This window comes from Lissotriton helveticus, chromosome 4_1 (genome assembly GCF_964261635.1).
Source record: "Lissotriton helveticus chromosome 4_1, aLisHel1.1, whole genome shotgun sequence".
NCBI lineage: Eukaryota > Metazoa > Chordata > Amphibia > Caudata > Salamandridae > Lissotriton > Lissotriton helveticus.
The window spans coordinates 2,040,908,213-2,040,935,483 of NC_136063.1; the positions used below are offsets into that span (position 1 = coordinate 2,040,908,213).

Consider the following 27,271-nt stretch of genomic DNA (forward strand, 5'->3'; position numbering starts at 1 on the left):
ACTTTCATGTCTTAAAGTAGTTCTATTACTGCTGTGTCTTCAGTGATTTATTAAGCCGATTTCATGAATAGAAATTCTACCACCCCAAAAAACCCTACCCTTAAAGACCCTTAACGGTGACACCCACAGATGTGGGATCTGTTTTGTGTTCTTCTGAGTCCACCAAAAGTTCATATATGAAATGAGCATAAATTACAGCAGATACGGCACTGGAACAGGACTACAGTTCTGGACGGATCCATGGATGACAATGCATGCACATGCGCTATTTCGGCTTTGGTGGATGTAGCAGCCACCCATTAAAATAATGTTTGCTCCAATATGTTTCTGCAATGTGGCTCTTGAATTTCTGTTCTGTGCCATGGTGGTTTTGGTGTGAGAACATCTTGTCGGGGGAAAAATTCCTTTATGTAGCTAAATTAATTAATCACCACATCTGCAACAAAGAGAGGACCAGCATGTTTATTATATATTCACAAAATAAAAACAGCTGGAGAGTGACTCCACCATAAGAGAAGCACAAGTCAGTCTCAAATTACACACGATGTGAGTCCATTCTTAAAATACTATTTTTGACAAACAGCCATAACTTCAATACAATATTAACAATAGAAAAAGCTTCCTGCTTTTCTGTTCTTTTCCACCCAATCTGCACACATTTCCTGTTTTTGTGACTCTAGGAATCAAGCTACCTACAGGAATCTAAGTTTGGAACATCATCTGCTGCTCTGAATTTCCTGCAAAATATCCAAGTCACAAAGGTTCCCAGAAATACACAATATGAGGAGGAAAAAACACTTGAAAGTCAGACCGCATTTAGACCTTTTTTCAAAGCAGGCTGTAGATTACTTACCAGATAAATGTGCAACTTAACCACACGTTTAAACAGCCTCATACAAAATTTCCTTCTTTATTTGGTAATAATGCTTCACAGTTTCTAGGTGAAAGACAGGTAAAACAGAATATTGAACAGAATGATTAGGGCATAAGCTAAAATAGGGGTTTGGTTGCTTTCAGCCCCCTCTCTAGTCGATTCTTCAACTACTTCTTCAGTACACCTGTACATTTCCCCAACTTCTATATTTTGCATCTCTTTATTTCTTATTATAGGAAACATACCTCCCACCTTAGCTGTAACCCTCTTGCAACATACTAAGATAATCGGAAATACTAGGCACATCAATAGCAACAGAACTATTTAGGCAACAAGGCCTTAGAAAAACCCGACATCCAGGATGGCACCCAGCCAAACCAGCCAGTGAACCACTCATCTGGAGCACCCTCCTCTTTCTTTATTTATGTATGCAAGGTATACAAAGTCAAAATGGCCTGAGTCAGGTTTCCTTCACCTTTATCATTTGCTGGTATAAAAGTGCAGCATAGGGAACCAATATTCTTGCTCACTCCCCCTTCGATCCCTGTCATCAAGTCCAATATATATTGATGCTCCATTACCATAATTCTGATTGAACCCAGTTCCTCTTCAATGTAATTAAAGTCATCTTCTGTCGCATTGATGGTCTTCATCAATTCCCATTAGGTAATTTGCACCCAGCGAGCAGTTGGTTTTGCTTCAAATATGGGTAACCGACTTCCCCCTGTTTAAAAGAAAAATTAGAATGCTTACCTGTTAGGACTTGGTGTGGGGTCAAATGATGATCCTTTGAAGGGCCATTTCACAACACATCAAAGCCTGGGGAAATCAGTAAAACCAATTATTTTTCAATGTCATTTTTGATACTTTACTTTTTAATAAGCCATTCATCCTCTCAACTATTCCGTTATTCTCTGGGTGGTAAACTGGTGTTCCACTCCTAGTAGTATAGTAATTTGCTGAAATACTGTGTTAGCGAAGTGTTTGCCATTATTGTTGCATATTGACACTGGAACCTTTCACCCCAGTAGGACCTCTCTCACAAGGAATTTGGCTGCTTGGTCAGCATCACACCTGAGCAGGGTCCCGCTTCAATCCATCATTAAATTGATACACCACTACTAACAAGTACCTATATCTGTTACATTTTTGTATCATATTTACAAAGTCTATGTGTAACTCTATGAATGGACCTATTGGTCTTGGAATGGAGGATGAAGGCATTTTTGGTGATCTCTTATTAGAGTACTGATCGCACACATGACATGAAGCTAGGAATATGTCAGCTAATGGTCCTAGATTAGGGATAAAACTGTTTTTGTTTAATTCATCCATCATTACTCTTTTAGAATTGTGTGTTGATAAATGAAGTTGTTGAAGGGCTGGTATAAGTAGAGACTGGCTGATTATAACTTTACCTCAAGATGCTGATTTATAAAGGTGATCTAGAAATCCAGTCACTCCCCCCCTCGATTTCTAGAGATCTTTCTCCATAAAGGAGATGTGGAAATCCAGTCACCTCCGACCTCGATTTCCAGAGATCTTTCCCATGTTGTGGTGCTGCATTTTGAATGTCTAATAATGTCTCTGTAAAAATATTCTCATAGTGTTTTATCTTAACTTCATCACCTGCATCAAAAGTGTGTATACTGCATGTTCTCATTTCATATAAACTACCTTCCTTCGCTGCTGTTCAGCAACTTCATTTCCCTTAGACACCAAATCTGTTCCTTTTGTATGTGCCTGCCACTTAACCACTGCTACTTGAAAAGTTATTTGTAATGTAGCAATAAGGTCAGCTAAGAGAGCAATAAGGTCAGCTAAGAGATGTTGGTGCACTACTGGTGTCCCATCAGAATTGAGAAATCCTTGTCGTTCCTATCTCTTCAGTCCTGAGCGAGCTGTGGAAGCTAAATATGCTGATTTTCAGCGTATATCGTTACTGGCTGACCCTGACAAGCCTGTAGGGCCGTTATCAATGCTTTTAACTCAGCCACTTAGGCTGAGTCTTGGGATGGCAAGGGTAAGTGGTGCAGTAAGTGTAAGGTATCATTAGGTGTGTCAATAGCCTCAACAATAGCTGCACCTGTATGTATTTTGTCTGTCTCCTGGTCTATCCATGTGGAACCATCAATAAACAATTGTCGGCCATCAGGCAAGTGGTCCTCATGGGCCAGCAGGTGATCGTCCTCCTCCAATGTAATACTACAGTCGTGATCTGTGGGCTCTAGCGGGTGCACTAAAAAAGTTGTAGGATTGACTGACTGTACTCGCTCAATGCTGATGAAACGGTTGGACAGTATTATTCATAACTTGTCACTCTTTGAGCAGTAAGTGTACTTTTAGTTTTCTGCAGCACAGCAAATGGAGAGTGCTCAACATACAGGGTTATTGGTCATCCTGCCATAATAGTACTACTCTTTTCTACAGCAAAAGTTGCTACTGCAAGCTGCTGCTGCAAGCTGCTGCTGCAAGCGCTCGCGCACAATGAAAGTGACCTTTCACTTCACTGGATCTAACAATCCACTAAAATAGGCAAGAGGTGTGTGACCAACCAGGTATTTTTGATTAAGGACTGATATGGAATCCTCTGTGGCAGCGATGAACAGAAACCATCTCTTTGTATAGTCTGGATTTGCTAGCACTTGGGCTGAAGCAATTGTTTGTTTAATGTCTGAAATGCACTTACACTGTCATCAGTCCACTGTATGTATGTGTTGTCAGTTTTAGCTTGCTTCACTACATGTAATAGTGGTTGTATTATGGTAGCATAAAACAAATATCCGATGATGAATAAAATTACAAAGACCTTGACATTTTTGCATGTCTTTTACTGTCTTGGGCTGAGGTTGATCATGTATAGTTTGTATTCTAGAACCTGTTATCTTTTTTGCCTTCTGCAGATGACACTTGGCCCAAATACAGCACTCCCTGTTGCACAAACTGTAATTTTTTCCTTTCCACTTTGTATCCCTTAGTAGCAAGTAGCTTTAAGGGATTGATAGTGTCCAAAACCCATTCATATTCTGTCTTACTACATATTAGTAGATCATCTACATATTGGCAGACTGTACTGTCTGACTGGAAATTTAACAAATCGTCTCTCAACTCTCTATTGAACACAGATGGAGACTCACTATAGCCTGTGGGAGTCTAGAGAACACAGGTTGTTCACCATCAAAACTGAAGGCAGTCAAATAGTGACTGTCAGGATGTAAATGTATGCTAAAAAACAGCATTCTTTAGATCCACCGCATAAAACCATTTGTGTCACTTAGTATTTTAGTCAATATCACAGATGGGTCTGACACTATGGGGTACTCTGCTAATACTATGGCATTAATGGGGCGAAAATCCTGTACCGTCCTCCAGGTATTACCTGTAGCTTTTTTCATAGGATAATTGCAGTGTTACATTGTGATGGACAGGAATACAGGACTCCCTGATCCATCAGTGTTTGTATTGTCCCTCTAATACCTTATTTTGCTTCTTTGGACAGTGGATACTGTTTTACATGGGGCAATTGTGCACCTGGCTTCAACTTTATCTTAAATGGTTCTGCAGATAGTATCAGTCTCACCTCATCTGGAGCTGATGGTCAGAGACAAGGCGGGACAATATAGTGGGAGGGGGAATGGCACAACTGGTAACGTGGTCTGTGTAAACACACAATAACAAGTGCGGTATATGTGTAATCTATCCGTCCTGGTGGTATCGTCTGAAAAACGTTCTGAGTCAGAATTGTCCTGTGGTCCCAGTTCGTCACCACTAACTTACCTCCAGAAAACAAGTCTAGGTGGTAATTTCATCCATCTCCTAAAAGTATTTCCTAAGTCTTCAGAACCCTAGGTACTGCATCCGCTAGCAATTTATAATGCACCAACTCTGCCCTTCAACCATATTTTCTCTAGTATTCTTAGCAGATGTATCCCACATTTCGTTTGACCTGGTATTATGGACCCTTCAGAGGAAAACCTTATTGTCATGTTTAATATCCCTTCCTAAAAGAATTTTTTGTGAGTTTGGAGAATAAAGAAGACGTTCCTGTGTTCGCATTCCTGCCACCTCTATGGTTACATATGTCATGTACGGAATGCTCTGTACTTCACTAGTGAAGACCTACGTGTCCATGGTGGCAGAGGACAATGGAACATTTAGTTCTGAGAGCCAAGATTTTGTTGCCACTGTATCAACCAAGAAAGCATATCTCCTTCCCATTGGCTCCTCCTCTGGGTCAAAAGTCCTAGATACCACAGAAAAACTGGGATTCCCTGGTGTGTCCCATCAAGTTGTATGATAAAAGGGGGTTCCACCTTGAACAATGACTCCCCCTTGTCCTTGACTCCCTGTGCCCACCACTGTGGTAGTCTGTACCGGAGGCTGGCCTCCTGTCTGCACTACAGGTGCTGGCGTCCCTTGGACATTTACATTAGTAAATTGCTGTTGTGGCATATAAAACTGTGGTAGTGGAGTTATTTGTTGTTGAGGGTAGAAGATATACTCGTAAGGACCATATTGAGGCACTGGCCCTGAAATGTTGACATTTTATCGTCCCTTTCCTGTCCCTATTCCTATCACTCACTGTGCTTCATCACTGTTCTTAAAGCAGCATTCAGCAATAAAATGTTTAATGTTACTGCAGTAATGACATTTAAAATGTCTCCTTACTGGCATTTGTCTCCCCTCTCCTTGACCCCTTCCTTGCTCTCTGTTCACAACAGGAACCTGCACAGTCATTTCCTTTCCTGTCTTTTTCTTCTAATTTTTCTGTATTTTTGTTTCATCAGTTTGGCTTGGCCTCTATCACTTTGGTCTTTATTTTCCTATTATTTTCTTCCTATATTCTACAAAAATGTATTAATAGTTACTCCTTGTATCCCTGCACTTCTCATTAGGCTGTCCATCTCATCCCCTACAGTTGAGCTTAACAAGCTCTTTACATCTCCAAGAGCTAAAGGTATCCCAGCAGTTGCATTTTCAAATGCTTTTATCCATTTCCCTGCTCCTACAACCCCTCGAGGAGAGAGGAGGCAGGTCCTTGCTGCAGGATCATAACTCACTAAGCTGAAGCCCGATACCGCTTCAGGGTCAGGAGCTGGAGCCTACAGGCCCCAGAATTGCTTGTGGCCATCGCCATCACCGCCACACGTCATTCTTGCGCCCAGAGGCACTTTATCTGCATCTTAGGGCTACTGCTACGCAGGGTGTGCGCGGGCACGCCCGGGCTGTGCTTGGGCAAAGCCCAGGCCTAGGGCGGATCCATCTGCGCACGTCCGCGGTCGCCTGAGGCCACGCCAGTCCCTTTCTCCTGGCTGGAGTCAACCAGAGTCGGTGTTTTGGATGTACCACACCATTTTTCATCGGGGGAAACTCCTTCTTGGCTAAAGCGGTGGGGGCCATCTCAAAGGAGATGGAGCAGAGAAGAGATTATCTTTGAGGCCCGCTGGCCCCTCATTATCCCCGTCTGGTGAAACCTCAGTCATTGAAATCGTAAACTCTCAAACTTCAAAACCTCGGGAAAATGCTACAGGTGTTTTATTACCTTCATTACCTGCTGCATTAGTTGAAAGACCTAGTACTCCACCCTGGCCCTATTGGTAATGGCAGAAGAGCGACAATAGCTCCAAAACAAGGAGTGGAAGAGGCTACGAAGAACCAAGAAGCAAAATGAGTCGCAATGCAGAGGGGAGGACCCATAACAAATAAATAGAGCGATACGGGGGGAATTTGGGGATTTTTTAAAGCCAAAAATCACTGAGGGGACGACGGGTCTGCTGTCTCAGTGGTGAAACAAATTGAATAAAATGCTATCAGACTCTCGAGATACACATGTTAGAGTGGAAAGAATGTTGAACACTATTAATAAAGCACCCACCCCCCAGCCCAGATCTCCAGGGATAGGCAGTATGATCCGGAATGCTCCTGTTAACCAACCTAAAGTCTATACCACTACCTCATAACCACTTGAGGGGGGAAGGAGTTTTGATACACAAAACGGACCTGGGGAAGGCTTCTCACAGTTCTTTTAACCCCAAAGCTAGTGGTGGGGACAGGGGATATGGCGATAGGGGCTTTGGTGACCAGCGCCCTTTGCTATGTGTGCGTGAGACATCTAAGGAATGCTCATTTATTACAAATAGCCCTGGCTTACCAGTTATCGATCTCCCTCCAGCTTGCCCCTATACTGTGGTTCTGACTGGGGTACCAGGTCAGGGCACTTACAACGAGGAATCCCGGGACAAATTTATTAATAAAGTGACACACTGGTTAGGAAAACATACAAGATTCAAGGTAGCAGATAATTGCCACATTTTGATGGCCAGGAGGGTCTCTTGGATTGGCCGATTCATGAAAACAATCGAGGGTGATAGTGTGATTGTCTCATTCAGATTCCCAGAGCTTGCACGAAACATACTGAGACATTCCTTCCAGTCTCCGTTTTATGCTTCTGACATTAAGCCACTCCCATTTAGTTCTATAGACTAAATAATGCAAAGCTAGAATACAATAGCATTAGCAAAGCAAATAGCTTTACCTTAATAAAAGGCAACATCTATTGCATTTTCAATGTTTGTTTAAACCTGAAATCACTTTACACGTTCACTGGCACACAATCATTACTGAATTACAAATGGAGATCTGCTCTTCCCTTTCAAACAAACCGGAGTCTTTTTCTCCCCAACTATGAACAATTTGACACAGCAAAGTAGACTTTCCAAATATAGTTAAGGTAAAATGGCAATTTCCTACATTAATGAAAGTGCAAGGCCTTCTCTTACTTTGTATATAATCCAATTGTAGGTTATTTTTCATTTCTTCAGTAAAAAAAAAAACACAGTTGTTTTGTGCTTAACTCCTGTATTACAACCGGGCTGCTATCACCAAAGAGAGGATATAATATATGTACGTTAATATATTATGTCAGCGGACATAAACTAGAACTGGACCATGGAGAAGCTAGCATTCAAAGATCTGGCCTTTTTGTCTTTCTCGCAGAGACTATCCAAAATAACTTAATTGAGATTCACTGCTTCCTCTGTCCTCTGTGCAACATGTTCAAATATTTATTTTCAGAGTTTTGTAAGGAAGGCGGACAGCCCCATAGAAAAACGGTACACGCATGGAACATCACTCTCCACCTGCTTTAACAAGAAATGGGGGCATTTAACGCGGGAAGGCAGCCTGGTGCCAATGAGGGAAATCAAAGAGCGAATCATATCCGCCACACTCCATATAGTGATGAGCAGAAATTGCACAGTGTATTTTTAACAAATGTACAGAGGCTAGCCCCTAGTCACAGAGAAGACAGGAGTCCCTTGTGAATAAAGTTACACACTGGCTCAGGAAGGAAAGGCAATGTCGGTCAGTAATTAGATCGGACATAACAAATGTGGCAAGGATTCCTCCGGATTCAGGCAACTTAGATGATATAATGGTATCCTTCTGGTCCAAAGATATCCCTGAGAATTTAATTACTATGAATTTAAGATCCCATCTTCTTTTTAAATCAAAATTTGTATAAGACAGTGTAGAACAGGGGGGAAACATTGATTCTAACATATTTATTAACATATAGTGTTATAGTGATCTAGAAGCAATAGATTGACTACTTAAAGCCCCTAGTAGGCGACCTGAAGTGAATGTAATAGCCGAATCCTCCCCAAAAGCAAACTGCTACCCACCATCTATTGATTATTTTAAAATGCCTTTACTTTGTGAAGAAAATTGGACCGAGAGCAATCTAATGGCTGTTGGTGAGACCTTGGACGGTCCAATAATCTCCACTACTACTTGTCCTCAAACTGAACCATACAGGGATTTCCCAACTAACCAAAATAGATTTGATCTCCCAGCACACAACTTATCCCAATGTAGTCTTAAGATGATATCCTGGAATATAGCCGGGCTTGCAAGGAAAATGCACGAACCAGATTGGCAGACATATACTGACCTTTTTGATATCTGTCTTTTCTAAGAATCATCGGCCAGGGAACCTCTTTTTAAAATTGGCTACAGGACTTTCAGTCTAGAGGCGCACCAATCCCTTAGAGGGAGACCCTCTGGAGGCCTATTAGTCTGGATAAATTGACATCAATGTATCTGTAGATATTGTTCCCACTGGTTCCGATGATATCTTAGGTCTTAGCCTTAAATTTCCAAACAAGTACAGGATGTATTTGTTTAATATATATATAAGACCGAGGGAATCTCCCCAGGAGTCAATAATTGTCACTTTGCTAGAGGATGTTCTTGACACTCTTCATCCTAAAGATCTTGTCATACTTGAAGGTGACTTTAATTACTGCTATGCGCCATTAGAGGGAGTAAGCATGATTATTGAAGAACAGGACTCGGCAATGGGTATTCCCTTATTGGAGACAGATGAAATGTTAACACCTTCTGTTTCTGCACTCCAATTGTTCAATTTTACCATTGAGAGGGGACTAAGATCATGCAATTAGAGCCCAAATGCTCACATACCTTTTCAAGAGGGTTATCCTCCTCACAAATTGACTATATTATGATAAGTATTGGCTATTGGGACCTTATCCAGGGATTTAAGGTAGATTGTAGCAGGAAGGATAGTGACCATTTCCCTCTGTGCTCGGATCTCATGGGGAACTCATTTATGCTGCATTCTCCCCCCAACTAGCTAGGGCTCCAGATGTGATCCAACCACAGGTTTCTAATAATAGGAGGGCATTAAAATGACCATCCATCCTGGGTAATATTGAGCTTTTAACAGCAGTTTATAACATCTTTGCTGTGGCCAAATGATAACTCAAACTCAGAAAATTTTGATGGAGGGTATAAAGCCCCATTTAACTAAACCTGTCATTGAAAACACCAAATTGAAAACTAAATTGGGGCATTCTAATTCTTGGTTTGACTCTGATTGTGCCCTTGCAAAACAAAATCTATCACAAGCTCTGGACACAAAAAATAGTGTTTTGATTAGGCAAGCGAGGGGGCATATAATAATACCCAGAAAGTTGCACGCAGGAGATGGGATGACGATAACGGGGAGGAATTTCTATTAGCTTCCAAAAGAAATGACCAATTCCTGTTTTGGAAAATTATAGCAAATGGCACTAAGGCAAACATCCCGGCTCAATATTATAACCTGGATCCTAAGTCCTGGTATATCCATTTTGCCCGCCTTTATACTGTTCCAGTCCCAACAAATGAAGCCCTCTTAGCTACTGTTGATACATCTATGCTATTTAACCAGGCTCCCCCCTCCAATTTATCATGGCAGAGACATTGAGGGCAATTGCTGCTATTAAACCTTCAAAAGCACCCGGTCCTGATAAGATCCGGGGGGGTCTATTTAAGCATGAGATAGATGTTTGGGCTCCTTACATAAATCTCCTTTGTAACGGTATTGTCAATGGTCAGCCCATTCCTCACTCATGGAAAGGAGCAGAGATCGTCCCAATTCACAAGAAAGGTTCTAGGGACGATCCGACAAATTATAGACCTATCAGCCTTTTAGACATACTACAAAAGGTTTAGGCAAAACATATTATAGATAGGCTAAATGACTGGATTATGGATAACAATGTCCTCTCTCCCTGCCAAGCTGGCTTTAGGAATAAAATAAGCACCATAGATCAAGTCCTGAGGGGGGCGTGGCCGAGCCAGCCAAGATGGCGGACGCACTTCCCTAGTGATGCCTACCATCGCACAAACGGCCATGTACCGGCCGATTTAACTGCTACTCCTGTGAAGGACCCCCGCGAACACCTCTGGTGCCACCTGTGATCGCGGAGCTGCTGCCACGGACCCGGGGTGCCGCGCGACGGCCGGATCCACCTAAGATGGCGGCGCCCAGCTCCTGACGCCCGGGAGTCCGGAAAGGTGAACCCTGATGCCCGGCGACGCTGAGCTGTAGTCCCTATGAGCCCTGGGGGCACCCTGGACATGGCCGCTGTACTGCCGGTCTAGCGACGGTGAACGAGTCGCGGTGGGACCACATCTCAGATGGTGACCGGCCGTCCGTGACTCCTGGCCCGCCCGAGCGCCCTGGTGTGGTGCCGGCGGCTACGGACCAACCACGGAGAGGGCTGAACTACGGTGGGTCTCGGGGGACATCTCTGGCGCTCCCGGCGCCACCGGGACACTGCTGCGGACCCGAGACGGTATGCGACACTTGCCGCCCATGCCCACCTAAAATGGCGGCGGCCAGTCCGTGATGTCGGGGTGCCCGACGAGCCGGATCCTGGTGCCCGGTGACAAGACCCGACGATCCTGGTGACTCCCGGAGATGTCCCAGCCGAAGTGTCCATGCTGCCACCCCTGCCACAGTGAGTGCGTTGGCGCGGGGGCATCCGCGCTACAGACGACGGTGGGCCCTGCCTGATCCTGACCGGTCCGGGCGGCCCTGTGCGCCGCGGCCGGCGGTGGTGGTCCCCACGACCCGCGAGTGAACAAGGAGCGCACCGAGAGACCCAGCGATCGCCCCCCCAGGCTGCCAGCGGGGGGTGTCCCATACACCGGACACCCGAGCGAATCACCCCTCCCCCTCCTGAGGCCTACTGGCGAAGGACTCGAGGCCCCGGGGACGCCATACAGCGAAGGACGACTGTGGGGGGACCCTGGGACGGAGCTGCGCAGCGTACTGCGGCCCGGTGGACCCCCCGTCACCCGCCTGGACGCAACATGGCCGGGGGCGATTGAGACCAGAGGTGACCGATGAAAGACCCAAATAACCGCTTTCAGTGTGGGGACCCCCGCGGGCACGCGGGGCTGGGACTACCCGCATAGCCCATCATCCTTACAGCCAGCAGTTGCAGGGGCGCGGTTAGGGACCTACAGCGGGACCACTACGACGCTCCGTGAGAAGGGAACCCCACCTCCCCCGCTTCGACGACAACATCAGCGCTGCTTTGTGGCGGAGTGACGACGGGGGCTGGAGGGCCGTTTCAGTTTGCAACAGCAGGAGAACCCGGAGCGCATAGGCGAGACCCCTGTGCGGCGGGGGCCTCATACGGGGACACACCACCTTGGACTGCCACCCACTCGGAGAGGGGTGAGGAGAACCGCCGATCCGTAGACAGCGGCGTGAGGGCCCTCCACAGCGCACGGAACCGGGGTCACGCGATCCCATCTGAGAGACGGAGGCAGGGCACGCCGCCCCCGGGAAGGCCCCTGGTGCCCGAGGGGTGACTGCACCGCCGAACCGGTGGGCCATCAGCGACAGCGATGGGGAGATCACAGCGGACAGTGACCATGACGCCGGCACCCGCCCAGAGGCGATCGCCCTCCCCGGGCCCCTTGAAGATGCCGCAAGCCAGAGGACCGCCGCAGGGCGAGGATATGTCGACTAAGCTAGATAAAGTACTAGCGGCCATAGAGCACTCACGGCTGTCCATGGAGAATAAATTCGACGAACTCGCCTCGGATATTAACCTCCTGCGAGATGACCACAGAAAACTGGCGGATAGAGTGAGCCAAGAAGAAAAAACGCTACAAGACCTGAAACCACAGATCCAACTCCACCAAGAGGCCATCAAAGAACTCCAGAACAAAGTCAAATTCTTGGAACACAAGACAGACGATATGGAGGGTCGCTCTCGCCGGAGCAACATCCGCGTCCTCAACCTGCCGGAAGGAGTGGAGGGGTCTGACCCTATACACTATATAGCAACCTGGATAAAAACATTCACTCAGGTCCAGGACCTCACGCCCTTCTTCTCAGTGGAGAGAGCGCACAGGGTTCCAGCCCGACGCCCGGCTGCGGGCTCCCCCCCAGGCCATTCCTGCTTAAACTGCTACACTACCAGGACCGGGATGCGATCCTACGAGAGGCCAGCCAAGCGAGAACACTCAGGGTGGAAGACAAGCACGTAATGCTGTTCCCAGACTACTCTCAAGCAGTGCAACGCCAGCGAGCCACATTCCAGGCGGTAAAACAAACCCTGAGGCAACACAAGATACAATACGCTCTCCTCTTCCCGGCTCACCTTAAAATTCTACATGGGGACTCTGCGCACTTCTTTACGGACCCGGCGGAGGCACGGCGCTGGCTGGAACACCACGACAAGGATCTACCAGAAAGGAGAACCACATCATCGCGTCCCCTATCTAACAAACGGAGACTACGCTCCAAGAAGATAGCCCTCACGCAGCTGAGCGCCCATCGGATCCCAACACCAGAAATTGCCCGGATCTGGAACAAATAATAGCAGACAGACAGAAGGTCCTGCATGCGGCGGCGGAGACCTGGCGTACGGTGGATGGATCGGAGGAGGACCGGGGCCCACACATCTTCACATCCGAAGACGAAGAATGCAGTGACACACGCACCTCGAGGGGGGGGCTCAGTCTCCCCTCCACTGGTGACCCCCCAAATGGCGGACACGCTCTACTGAACGGCGACGAGCGGAAAATGTGGTAAGACCAGGACACTCAGACCGGGTGGGAGCAGAAGGGAATCGTAATCGATTCGATAAGTCTTTATTTCGAATAAAAAATTCATAAAAGACAATGTACAATCATACACAATATATAAAAAGACACTCCAGCAATATAATAATATTATACACAGAATATTCCTAAGAACAAAAAAATACTTTACACATATGTATATTAAAACAGATGGGACAAAAATAATTTGCACAAGAGTTAGTACCACTAAGAACCATGCAGGGCGCTATATACAGCTAGAAAAGGACATTCAACGTACAGGGATGCCCAATTTCTTGGATCGGATCAGCCAGGCCCATCTCAAAAATTTGGCAACACATACCACTACGGTTTCTGATCTAATAACACGAAGTTTGAGGAGTGCATCTCGGAAGCCACCACTGTTCATAGTCAAGCAGATCGGTCTTAACCACTTACTTCTTGGTGCTCGATAAGCAGGACAACCAAAGAAGAAGTGGCCAACACTTTCCTCCTGATCTGGACACCAGTGGCATTTATTTCCTGTAGACGTGTCCCATTTTGCTGTAAAAGAATTGATGGGCAAGGTGCCGATTCGGAACTGGTGGTATAGTTTACGATCTAATACGCTTGTGATTAGGTCCCAATACTGTTCTAGTGAGGGAACAGCCTTGAACACTAAAAAGGAGCCAGTTATGTTAGCGTCCAGGGATTGGTTTACAAGAATAGATTTTCTCCAGGCCCAAAAGAGTGCCTTAAACTCAAGTTTAGATGGAAATGTTGCCCCCCCTGGGTTGGACCAAAGCTCCGGGAAACCCATCAGGTTCAATACATTTTTAACTACCCAAAACCATTGTATTTTGTGTGCCCCCCACATGAGTTTTACTTCCTCCAACTCTTGGGTAAACAGACCAAGCTCAGGAGTGGTCCAGAGGCGGCGCCAAAAGGCCACCACCCGATACTGGGCCATCTCGTCGATTGGTCTGCAACCAAGATCCAACAGTAGGGGTTTAGTTGGAGTGGACTGAGGGAGACTAACCAGATTCCGTAGGAACCTGTTCTGCGCAGTTGCCAAACTGGAGAGATTCTTATGACCCCAAACTTCGGCTCCGTAAAGGGTTGCGGAGATGACCTTCGCCTCATAGATTTTTAAGGCAGGGGTAACACACCTAGTAAGGGAGTTCCTCTGTTCATGGAGCAAACAGCCAGCCAACCTCTTAAATTTAAGTTTAGACGTTTCCACTTGGGGGTTCCAGTTGAGTTGGTGATCTAGGGTCACACCAAGATATGTCATGACCCTAACCTGCTCGATATGGACTCCGTTTAAAGAAACAGTACACTTAGGGGGATTTTTCTTGCAAAAAACCATAAATTTGGTTTTATCCACATTTATTTGCAAGTCATTCATAGTGCAAAACTCGGAAAATCTATTCAGGGCTACCTGAAGCCCGGCTCTAGTTTTAGAAAGCAGGAGGGTGTCATCTGCAAAGATCAGCATGGGGTACTTTCGACCACCCAACATGGGAGCATCCGACTGTGTGTTAATGAAATGTTGTGTAACCTGATTAATAAATAAGAGAAACAACGTGGGGGCCAGGACACAGCCTTGACGCACCCCTCGTTGTACAGGGAATCGTTTGGTCACCTGCCCCTGACTACCCCACCTAACCTGGGCATAATTGTCCTCATGTAGTCGCTGGACTAGGATCAAGAGCTCAGGCGGAAAGCCCATGCGACTAAGGGCCTCCCACAACTTCTTCCTTGGCACCAAGTCGAAGGCCGACTTAAGGTCAACGAATGCAGCATATAACGTACCGCCACCCAACAGGACCACCTTCCAAAAAAGTAATGTAAACCGGAAGACTTGGTCAACTGTACTGGTCCCAAACCTGAAACCCGCCTGCATAGGGGAGAGTATGTTATTTGAATCGATCCAATCCAGGATTCTTGCTAGGATCATTCTCGACACAATTTTCTGGATTGAATCGATCAAACTAATGGGCCGATAGTTGTTGGGGAGGGTGCGGTCACCCTTCTTATATACTGGCAGAATTTTTGCTCCCTTCCATGAATGAGGAATCTCGGCCCCTGCAGCTATGTTGTTTGCCAGTAAGGTGATATATGGGATCCAAAGGTCAGGTTTGAGTTTAAAAAGGTCGGCGGGAATAGCATCGATGCCAGGAGATTTACCCGGCTGAACTGACTCGAGAGCAAGTGCGGTGTCAGATTCCAAAAATAAAAGTCTGTCTCCTATATGTGGGGGTTGGCACGTCAGTGTAGTTTTCATCGTCGGAACCGCCGCTACATTTGGATCATTAAACTGTGCGGAGTAAAATTCCACCCACAGTTGAGCGGAGACATGATTTACTGGAATCTGGGCGGCAGGATCCTTTCCCCTCCTTATAATCAACCAAAAATCTGTTAGGTTGGGGGAATCACATGCACCGAGGAGGTCAAGCCAATAAGAGTCGTCCCAGTCTCGCTTAGCAGCCTGGATGGTACGCTTGTAGCATTGCCTTGCTATCCTTATGGCATCGGAGTTCCGGGCCTTCACAGCAGCTAATAAGTTGCTGTGGGCAGCTCTACACTTCTTATTGTACCATTTTTTATATACTCTGGTTTTAGCAGGCCTTGATGGTTTCGTGAGAAGGTTTTTAAGGGTCGAAAAACACTCCTCATGGAGGTTAGTGATTATGGAGTCTGCATTGCCAGCAGGAGATAACAAAGGCATCCTACTCCACACGCCCCATACCTCTTCCTCAATCTTTGAAATAAGTACAGGGTCCTCCAGAACTCTAGGCCATTTTACACGGCGCCTGTTGTGGCACAGAATTACATCAGATGTTAGAATATTAGTCCTCCTGACAGGTGCCCCCATGCCTGGGACCAAAATCTCAAGTGAAAGGGGATTATGGTCACTCTCTGGGCGGGGCTCTATCGCCATGTCTTGTACAATGGACCAGCACTCAATTTTAATCAATATATAGTCGATACGGCTTGAGCACAAGCCGTTATCGAAGGTGTTGGACCCAAGGCAATCGGATCGTGTACGCCCATTGACGGCCCGTAGGCCCCATTCTAAACAAAAACCCAGCCAATGTAAAGCTGCCTCAGTGCCCCTGACACCCTTTGCAATAGTAAGCGGGGGGATTGCCCAAACAGTGTCCTCCTCAGAACCCACATCCTCTGCCAAGGAGGAGATGGGCTCAATGGGGGTATTCAAGTCTCCCGCTACAATTACGATCTGGTCGGTCCCGAAATTCTTAAATAGAAGATCAAGATCGTCCAGGACGGCTTGTTTTTTCCCACCCTGGCAACCGCGGGCATAGACATCGACTAAAATGATATCTGGGGTGTTAGGTTTACACAGGCTAATACATAAGAGATCCGCACACGCCACCGGTGTTTCCCTACCATGGAAACCCAAATTATTTTTTATCCAAATAGTAAGACCACCAGAGGCCCTGCCCTTAGGGCTCTTAATTGCGGGTTTTGAAAAATTAAGGTAACCCAACCTATACAATGGGACAGTTGACCAGGTTTCCTGGAAGATGACGATATCATATGGATCGATAAAGTTGGCCCAATCGTCATTCTCCAGACGTCCCCGTAGCCCAGCAATATTCCAAGAGATTACTCTTAATGGGCAATCCGTAGTTAGTACACATGGTGACTGTGCCACACCCTTTGCTTCATTCATAGCCAAGACAGGAATGTATACCGGATCTAAAGGTGCGCCCGGATTGTTAGACAACGGTGGGCCGACGAGAGATGGACTTGGAGGTGGAGGCCTCCGTTGGTGGGGAGTGATCATAGGGGGAGATAAATCTCCAGACCTCCCAAGTCAGTCCACCTCCTCCAGGCAGCCAAACCTATTGGAGGTTGAAAACCCTTGCCACCAGTTAGGTTGATTTTGACCAACAAAACTATGTGTCGGACGACTAACATTCCTAACAGTGGTCCATGACCCCTCACTCACTAGTTGTTGTCTGGGAGGGTAGAAAAAAGTGAGAGGCCTCACCACTATTGTGGAATTGGCCTCAAAAGATGGCCATGCACATAGATGCTGGGCTGTGTGGGGGTCAGAAAATGATACCACCACACAGTCACCGGCTATGGACTTGTGAGTGCGGCCAATCCAAGGGACTCTCCGAACCATAAGTACACTACTTCTTTGATGGTCGGGGAGCTGTTTGTTGGAATTCAGCCAGTGAATGACTTTATTTTTTAGAGAAAGATCATTCTCCTGGGATTGTTGATCCAACTCTGGAACACCGGCTAATATAACAACGTACGACCCTGCTTCTGGCGGGAGGTCAATAAACCCTCCTCGAAAGTTGTGGCGACTGGCCTGACGTGTTGGGTTACGCACCAAGGGCGGCCTGGGGGGGTGGTTGGCTGGTGCCCTGGAGTCAGTGTTCGGCCTGTATGCTGGTTTATACGGATGGAAGGGTTTAGGTACTACTGGGCTAGGGGTAGGTACAACAGTTTTAGCAATGGTGGTGCAAGGTTTTGGAATGGGTTTGGATATAGGCAAAGTCTCAGGAATGATTGGGGCTAATTGTAAAGGAGATTGAGCGGGTTCTGTATCTAAGGGCTGGGGAGTGGGTTCAGTTGCACGTAAAAGCTTAGCATCCATTTCCTTAAGGCTCAGGCTGGCCAGAGTGACTATGGTCCTATCCATTTCAAGGAGGTTATTCTCTATACGAGAAAGCCTTAGTTCTAGGGGAGAGAGTAACTGCTTTAGCGTGCCCCAGACTAGTTGGAGGAATTCGCTATCACCCTCCCTGTCAGACACTGGGCCGGTCACCCGACCCTCCAGGATGTTTGTACTATTCTGACTAGGAGAGATGATAAGAATATCATCTTCCACCGAACTAGGTATTTCCGTAAAAGCTTCCCCATTGAGAACACTTGGAATCGGTTTGGGGTTAACATCTTTCGCCCCAAGAGACCCCATAGCCCGTCTGTTATTAAAGAACTTTAATCTTGCTATTCTGGCTTTTTTCCTTGCGTGTAAGGTTCTCGCAAGGCATTTCTTTTTGTATGCTGCCGCTTTCTTAGCACTGCAATGACTTACTGCTTGGGTTGCTTTGGGAAGGGGAAAGGAGGCTGCAATGCTAAATAGAGGGGCAGGGCCAATATTTTGTTGCACTGGATTGGGTTGGGAGATTGGAGGGGAATGTAGAGGAATAATAGGGGGAGCAGGATGCATTACTACCGTTGTTAGTAAGGGCCGTGGAGCGGTTGAACGATCAGGGGTACGGGCAGATGCAATATTCCCCAGGGAAGATTTTTTGGAGCTAGCAATATGCGCTGACAGCCTTCGTGCAGCATCAAGTTCTAAGGAGACCTTGTGCTGCATTTTGCTGATTTCCTCGTCAATAGCCAAATTGGTTTTGACTAGGAAATCGTCTATGGACCTGTTGGAATTGCTAGCAGCCATAAGGGTTTTGCTCCGGCTACCCCGTGAACACATATTACAGAGTACAGGTCAATAAATTAATATACACACAACAATAAAACTGTAAGATGTGCCACACAAGACTAAAAACATAAAGGGGGGGTGGCCCAGCCCAGCCCTCTTAGACCTCGAACGGCCTCAAACGGCCCAGTCTTTGCCCTGTCTTCGCCCGGGCTGCGTCCCGCGCTGCGGGAGTGCTAAAACAATAAATAGGGGGGGCGTGGCAGCAGGGAGAGCGGACCGGAAGTTGTAAAATGGTCTTGCAGGGGCTCCTGGGCAATGGAGTCCCCTGCACGCTCGCAGCCCCGCTGACCGCACTCACCCGGAAGCCTGCAGCCCCTCACCAATGTCCCGGTCTGCAGGAAGGCGAAGCGGCACCCGCGGAGCGGGTGCGGCGAGATGTGGGTCTTTGTCCTCGGTTAGCCGCTGAGTAGCAAGGTCAGTCTCTAAAATGCCTCCAAAGTGCCTCTGTATGCTGGAAAGCGTCCCGCCAAAGGAAGGGGTGGGAAAGGTTTTAAAAGTGCAGGGGGCGGGGGGCGGCAGCAGGGAGAGCGGACCGGAAGTTGTAAAATGGTCTTGCAGGGGCTCCTGGGCAATGGAGTCCCCTGCACGCTCGCAGCCCCGCTGACCGCACTCACCCGGAAGCCTGCAGCCCCTCACCAATGTCCCGGTCTGCAGGAAGGCGAAGCGGCACCCGTGGAGCGGGTGCGGCGAGATGTGGGTCTTTGTCCTCGGTTAGCCGCTGAGTAGCAAGGTCAGTCTCTAAAATGCCTCCAAAGTGCCTCTGTATGCTGGAAAGCGTCCCGCCAAAGGAAGGGGTGGGAAAGGTTTTAAAAGTGCAGGGGGCGGGGGGCGGCAGCAGGGAGAGCGGACCGGAAGTTGTAAAATGGTCTTGCAGGGGCTCCTGGGCAATGGAGTCCCCTGCACGCTCGCAGCCCCGCTGACCGCACTCACCCGGAAGCCTGCAGCCCCTCACCAATGTCCCGGTCTGCAGGAAGGCGAAGCGGCACCCGCGGAGCGGGTGCGGCGAGATGTGGGTCTTTGTCCTCGGTTAGCCGCCGAGTTAGCCGCTGAGTAGCAAGGTCAGTCTCTAAAATGCCTCCAAAGTGCCTCTGTATGCGTGGGAATCGTAATCCACCAACGAAGGTAATGGCAGATGCGAATTCACTTACAGCTACACTGCGCGAAGGGCAGCCAGATCTTGAGCCTTCGGCAGCTACACCGACCCACCCCCCACACAAAACGAACTAGAGACAGTACGAGATGTACAGTTTGGACTTATTGTGCCAATTAATAGGCCCCTGTAGTTGGGACGGTTCCCCAAATGTTGTTCTTAAGTCCCCCCCCTTCATTCCACCTGTTCCTCATACCTCTGCGGGAGAGGGCTATTAGTCTACGTTTTGGGGAGGATTGTGCATGAGGAGGTGGCCATAACTATGGGCCCAGGGGTTAAAGAGTGTTGCCCTGTAAGACTAACAGACGGACATGACGAGAATCCCTAACACGGACATTACATTCATCACACTAAATGTGAGGGGCCTACATACAGCGAGTAAGCGCTATGCAGTATATGCTTATCTGAAAAGACAACAAGCACACATCGCCCTTTTGCAAGAGACCCACTTCACGACAACAGAGGTGGGGTGACTACAGAGGAAATGGCGGGGCATTGTCTGTGCTACCGGATACTCCGCATTTGCCAGAGGGACACTGATCTGGGTCAGGCCAGGTACCCCATTTAAAGAACAGACCAGGGTGGTGGATAAGGAAGGGCGATATGTGTTAATGGAAGGATTACTGGATGGGCAATCAATTCTAATAGGCAGTATCTACGCCCCTAATACTGAACAGAACGTATTCTGGAACCGCCTCACGGCAGCGCTAGCGCATCGCACCCACATCCAGTAGATACTGGGCGGAGATTATAACTGCGTCCTGGACACGACTTTGGACTGCTCCCGCCCCCGACCAGCACACTCACCACTTTACAAGCAGACAGAACTTTTTAATATTTGGGTGAAACACTGGGCATTGATCGACACATGGAGGGCACTACACCCCACCTCAAAGTTGTACTCATTTCGTTCCATCCCTCACGACCTCCGAGTACGCCTGGATAGATTTCTTTGCTCGGCGCAGTTACACGCTAAGGTACAACATACAGACTACCTGGGACGGGTGCTCTCAGACCACGATGCCCACTCATTGACCCTTAGATGGAATCCGCCGCACCCTCCAGTGCCCACATGGAAACTCCCCCAGGAGTGTCTTACAGACCAGGTATTCACACATGATCACCAGGATCACCTACAGGAACACTTTGCAGGGACGGCAACCTCCAGGCTCATAGAATGGAATACACATAAAGTAACGGCAAGGGGTCATTGTATACAACAGGTAGTGGGGGTGTGCAAGCTCCTAGAACGTACACTACAGGACTCGGAATGTGCTTTAGCATCCCTATCGAAGGCGGATGACCGCGGTGCGGCCACCCCAGAACGCGTGGCCGAAGCCAAAACCAGGTACACGGAAACACTGAGAGATCTCCGTAAATACAATTTTAGGATCTACGCCACCAAGGTACACCGGGAGGGCAACAGGGGAGGTACACTTTTGGCCTGGCTCGCTAGACAGGACCCCGATCTGAAACCTCTCACAGAAATTAGAGATCAGTCTGGACAGCTCCACACATCCCAGTCGGCAATCCTACGAGTCTTCTACACATATTACTCTGGCATATATAAGGCCCCGCGACAGGGAGACCCCCAAGCGATGGACGGATTCTTCCGCACTCTGAACATCCCCCAAGTCTCACCGACAGATAAGAAAGACCTAGACAGTAAGATAGGCCTACCCGAAGTGAAAAGGGAGATAGGGGCATTAGCTAGAAATAAAGCCCCTGGGATGGATGGCTTCCCCCTCAAGTATTATAGTACCTTCTCGACTCTCCTAAGCCCCCGAATGGTCACCATGTTTAACGCCGCATTCGAGGCGGGGATGTTACCACAATCCCTTAGGGAATCGATAGTAGTAACGTTCCTCAAACCACACAGGGACTCCACACTCCCATCGTCCTATAGACCGATCACGTTACTTAATACGGACTGCAAAATCTTAGGCAAAATACTAGCGGAGAGGTATACCCAAGTCCTACCTCCGTTAATCCACCACGATCAAAGTGGGTTCGTCCTCAACCGCAACACATCCCACAACCTCCGTAGACTATTCCATGTCCAAGACGGGACGCGAGAGCGGTTCCCCAATGCAGCATGCCTCATATTAGACCTCGAGAAGGCATTCGATACTCTCTTATGGCCATATTTATTTGAGGTCCTTCGAAAGTATAATGTTGGCCCGAGCCTATTAGCGTACACGAGGCTCCTTTATACGAGCCTCACATCCCGAGTCAGGATGGGCAGATACATCTCGTCAAAGTTCACGGTGGAGAGAGGAACAAGACAAGGATGCCCGCTGTCACCCCTCCGCTTCGCCCTAGCGGTTGAACCCCTCACAATACGCCTGCGACGGGAGGGCGAGGAGTGGGGAATCCCTCTGGCAGATACGAAGCACTACGTGTCCTTGTACGCGGACGACATCTTAATATATATCCGGGACGCTACTAATGACCTGACCAGTATCTGGAGAACTCTGGAAGACTTCGCGGACGTCTCGGGCCTCAAAGTCAACTGGGAGAAATTCTCGTTATACCCGCTGAGCCACCATATGGCCCCATTCGAGGCCCGAATAGGCCCCCAATTACTGGCGTGGGATGCAGAGGCCCCCCGTTACCTGGGAGTGCGGTTGTATCACACCCCAGAAGATCTATACGAAGGAAACCATCGCAAAACCCTAGCTGGGCTACGATCAGCGGTGGGCTTCTGGAAGACGCTTTCGTTGGCGCCTATAGGCCAGGTGGCCCTGGCAAAAATGATCATGGTCCCCAAACTAATGTATCATTTTGCAAACCTTCCGGGGGTCCCGCCGCGATCGTTCTTTAAGGAATTGGACAGTCTCCTCACGGAGCTGGTGTGGGGTGGGGGACGGCGACGGGTGGCGTTGTCAACACTCTACCTGCCCTCCACGGAGGGTGGATTGGGAGCACCGGCCTTCGAGGCGTACTTCTTGGCGGCCCAGATCCAATGGCTGTCATATTGGACAGCGTGCGGCACATGGGAGAAACCATCACAGCAGACGGCCCCATACCGCAACCAGCAATCCACCGAACGCTACTCCCAGGTACCAAACCTATGCGTACCCGACCCCTACAATTCTCCGTAGCTCGCACCTGTATGATGCATGTTCACCGCATGTCTAGAGCGCGCCCACCGTACTCACCCTTGCTGCCGCTGGTGGGCTTCCCACGAGGAGCCACGTACTACACGCAGGGTACACTACGGGTCAGGACTAAATTGGCAGTCACAGAGGTGGAATCACTCTTTGAAGAGGGACAATTGAAAACATATGACCAAATGATGGAGCAATACGATCTCCCCCCCGGACAATTCTTACTCCACAGACAATTAATAGAGAGTAGTCGTAGATACTGGGATCCTACCGCGGGAGAACCCACGCCACACCCAGTGATACACACGATCCTACACATGGGAGTGGGGCGCCACCTGGTTACCTGGCTATTTAAGGCAATACGCACACTACTCCTTCCATACCTCCAGCCCCTACGTCAGAAGTGGGAGACGGACATAGGCAGGGTGGTCCACGACAAAGAATGGAGTATGGCCCTGGAATACCCCAAGAAGGTCTCTAGGAATGCAAGATTCCCCAACATACAGTTTAATGTCTTCCATAGAGCCTATCTCACGCCGCATCGACTGCATCGCTTCTTTCCGGATACACACTTTGCCTGCCCCCGCTGTCAAACCCCGATAGCCGACTTTAAACACATGTCCTGGGACTGCCCCACACTCCAGGGGTTCTGGAACACGGTCCATCGGACCCTTGAGGAGGTGACTGCCATCACGACCATGTCTACATGGGAGGCATGCGCACTCGGAATCTTCCGCAGGCGGAAGACCGAGAAAGTGCAGTATCGTTTCCTATCACTGGCCACCCTCCAAGCAAAGCCGGGAATAGCTGTGCATTGGAGAGCCCCCGCCGGACCACCGGCGGCAGCCTGGATAGGCGCAGTATGCAAATGGGGTAAAGGAGAGGAGGAGATACTCCGGGAGGAGGAAGTAAAGGGGCACCGCAAACACCCTATCTCCCTGGATTGGGCCCAGTTACTGCATGACTTCACTCAGGCGACGAACCCACCAGAGATACAGACGGCCTCACAGTCCCAGACCCGAACAGTCACTCCGACCCCTATACCACACTAACACGGTCACACACCTTCCCAGGCGCCACATGGCCCCACTCCCCGCGATCCCCGTTCTTCAGCACAAGCCCCCGACTACCCGCATGCTACAATGCTGTGCTTCCTAAGTAAGATCCGCCACCGCCCCCCTGTACAACAGACCATCTCCCACTTCCCCCCCAGCCCCCCGCCCCCCCTACCAAGTTAACCCCAAAGGTTTAAACAATTGGAAGTTTAGATTGAAGGGAAGGTTACCCCTACTGAAAGTTTATTGGCAGAACCGGTAGACAAGAGCGTCACGAAGACACATGCAGACACGTATCTTGCCGGCCTCGTCGGCACTATATGGGAAGACTGGGTAAAGATCAATGAGTCACAGAGTCATTACTACACTACGCTTAGTAGGTCGATCACCACGGACAACCTCTGCTTGCCTGGGGAGTACGCCACTGACGCTAAGGGGAACTATGTGGTGAATATTAATGGTCCGTACAACTTGGATGGGCTGATTAACACATGTACACTGCATGGGGAAGGCTATTGGCGTGTATTGATACTGTGTACTTACGAATGCGTACCACTTACTGCTTTATCGCTGACATACTACCTGTAAAATGTCAACCAAAACCCAATAAACAATTTTAAACAAAAAAAAATAGATCAATTCCTGAGGTTAATAATTATCTCATGGAAGTACACGAAGCTGCGCAATGGTCACTTGTATGTAGCCTTCATAGATTTGAAGGCAGCATTTAACTCTATACCTAGAGATCGTCTTTGGGCCAGTCTTTTACACCAAGGGGTTCCGAGCAACATTATACTCCAGTTAGCCAGGTTACACGAGAATACATATGCAAAAGTGCGATGGGGGAAAGCGGGAGAACTGACAGAAGAGATTCCCATAAAAAGGGGTGTGCGCCAGGGCTGTGTCCTAGCGCAAACCCTGTTTCTCCTGTACGTTAATGATATGGTTATGACTCTTAAAAAATGCAACCATGATTCTCCGAAATTGGGTGGCGAACACATATGCGCGCTAACTTTTGCAGATGATACCATCCTGCTTTCTCAAACCCCAAGGGGCCTTCAAAACCTCTTAAATGTGCTGGATGGGTATTATAGACTAAAGGGGCTTGAAATCAACCCAATAAAAACAAAGTACATGACCATTAGATCCCATAAATGTTTTAAAAATAAGATGCAGTCAAATGGAGTCAGTCTGGAGCGTGCCTCAAACTTTGTATATTTAGGGGTGACCATTGACTCTAAACTTTCATGGAATCCTCAGATTGCGAAATCAAAATCTATTCTTAGTCAAAAAGCAATCACTCCTGCATTATTAGTCTATAAATCCGGGGTCCAATCAGCTGCACTATATGGTTCTGAGCTATGGGGAGGGGGGGCTCTCTCGCCACTAACTCTTGGGGAGAATAAATTCATGAGGAGACTTACTGCCCTTCCACAAAATACTTCGATGATCCCTCTGATGCTGGATTTAGGCATTAAGCGGATTGAGCATAGGGCCATATGTATGTCTCTTTCATATTAGATTAGAATATGGACAACGGAAGAGTTATATATATAAGCAGGCATTAAGTGAATTGATTGCCCTACACACTTTTGTCACATTTCCATGGCTGATCCATATCCGTTGGTGGTTTTTGAGTCTGGGCTTGACCAGGTACTGGGAACACCCGGACCAGCTTACCCCTGACTCAAAACAGGAATGTAAGACCATCTTCTGGAATTTCATCGACTAGAGTGTCATTCTAAGCCTTAGACATGGTTCACTGATTACGAGAATTCTATTGAGAAAGGGTTTTTAGGATGGGGGAAATACCGGGCGCACAGCCCCTGTTTGACGCATAAAGGTGATGTGGTAGAGGTAAAGGCGGTGGTGCAAAGAGGCAAGGGGATGAGCCCTATAACCCCTCAACAAGTGTGTGGTGAGAACCACACGCTAAGCAAAAACAAACAAATGCCTATTGCACACACCCAACAGGAGAAAAAGTACAGATTCTGTGCCTTAATAGACACCTAAAGAGATCAAATTGCAGCTTTCAGAGAGAACACCAATGTCTTTATGAATCAATCTTCATTTATTTATTCTTGATAGCCAGCCGACACGTGTTTCGTCGCGTGGGAGTGAAATGATTCCGCGACTCATCAGGGCTGGAAGGATACAAACAATATGTATGGAGCATACAACAATACAAAGAATGTACACCTTCATTGTATATGTAATGTGATTGAGTGATGGTCCCGTGGCATTTCAAAACTCTGAACAAGGTGACATGGGGCAATTCGAAGTGGAAACTTAAGACAAGACCCCAAATCCATTGTGGGCGAGGACATGCAAACGATAGTGCTGTATTTTAAAAGAGACATTGTGTGTGAAAAACGTCCAAGAAAGTTTTTGATGCCCTAAATAGATTGTGGAGAACAATGGGTATAAGTGCAGTTTCAGACAAGGACATCATGGTGAGTGTAGTGATATAAAATGATGGAGAAGTGGGTGCTCATTGGGGCATGCTGATCGGAATAGCAAATTAAAGGAGAAGTGCGTCATACCTGAAAGGTTGAGGTGGCGCACTTCAGGTCTGTAATAACAAATTGAAAACAAGGAAGGAAAAGGGGACACGATATTTAAAAATAGATCGACTCGTATGATCCACCCTGAGTTAAGTGGTGGAAATTACCATTTCTAGTTCAACACATAAGGAAAGATTTAGGAGATTAGTTTAAATTACAAGGAGGAAACTCACCGCTAGGCCGGTGATAATTCCAACCCGGCCCCGCTCAAGACCAGGTAATCAGAAGTAGGTCCTGATCAGAAGTGGGTCCTGATCAAATCTGCGCGTTTCTATGGGTGCCTGAGGAAAATGAAAGAAAAAAGAGGAGGGGGAGAGAGGTTAGCTAGATCCGATATAGGACCAGTCAGCTGTTATTGCTCTTGGAGGTGGCAGCAAGGGGTAGAACAGTATCTCACCTCCAGGTAATTCCGTTTGTCGGTTGTTCGGAAAAGAAACCCCGTAAGTTTGTGGTGACATAAGCGGCGTTCGGATCTTCAAATATACGGAATTTACTAGAAATGTAATCGAGGAAATGGGGGTCAAAATAGTGAGGGGGATGGGTATGCTCAGACGTGAGTCCCATGCTCTCCACACCACTGGATTCAAGCTATCCTGGCTGAAGACGGCTGATAGCCAGGAACCGGTCCTAGGATGCTTGATTC

General features: G+C 47.9%; 1 protein-coding gene across 3 annotated transcripts in view; it reads left to right on the plus strand.

Moving 5' to 3' along the window:
- Positions 1–27,271, plus strand: part of LOC144829492 (A-kinase anchor protein 17B-like) — an 810,983-nt gene that overhangs the window by 338,210 nt on the left and 445,502 nt on the right. The gene's annotated exons all lie outside the window — the stretch shown is intronic.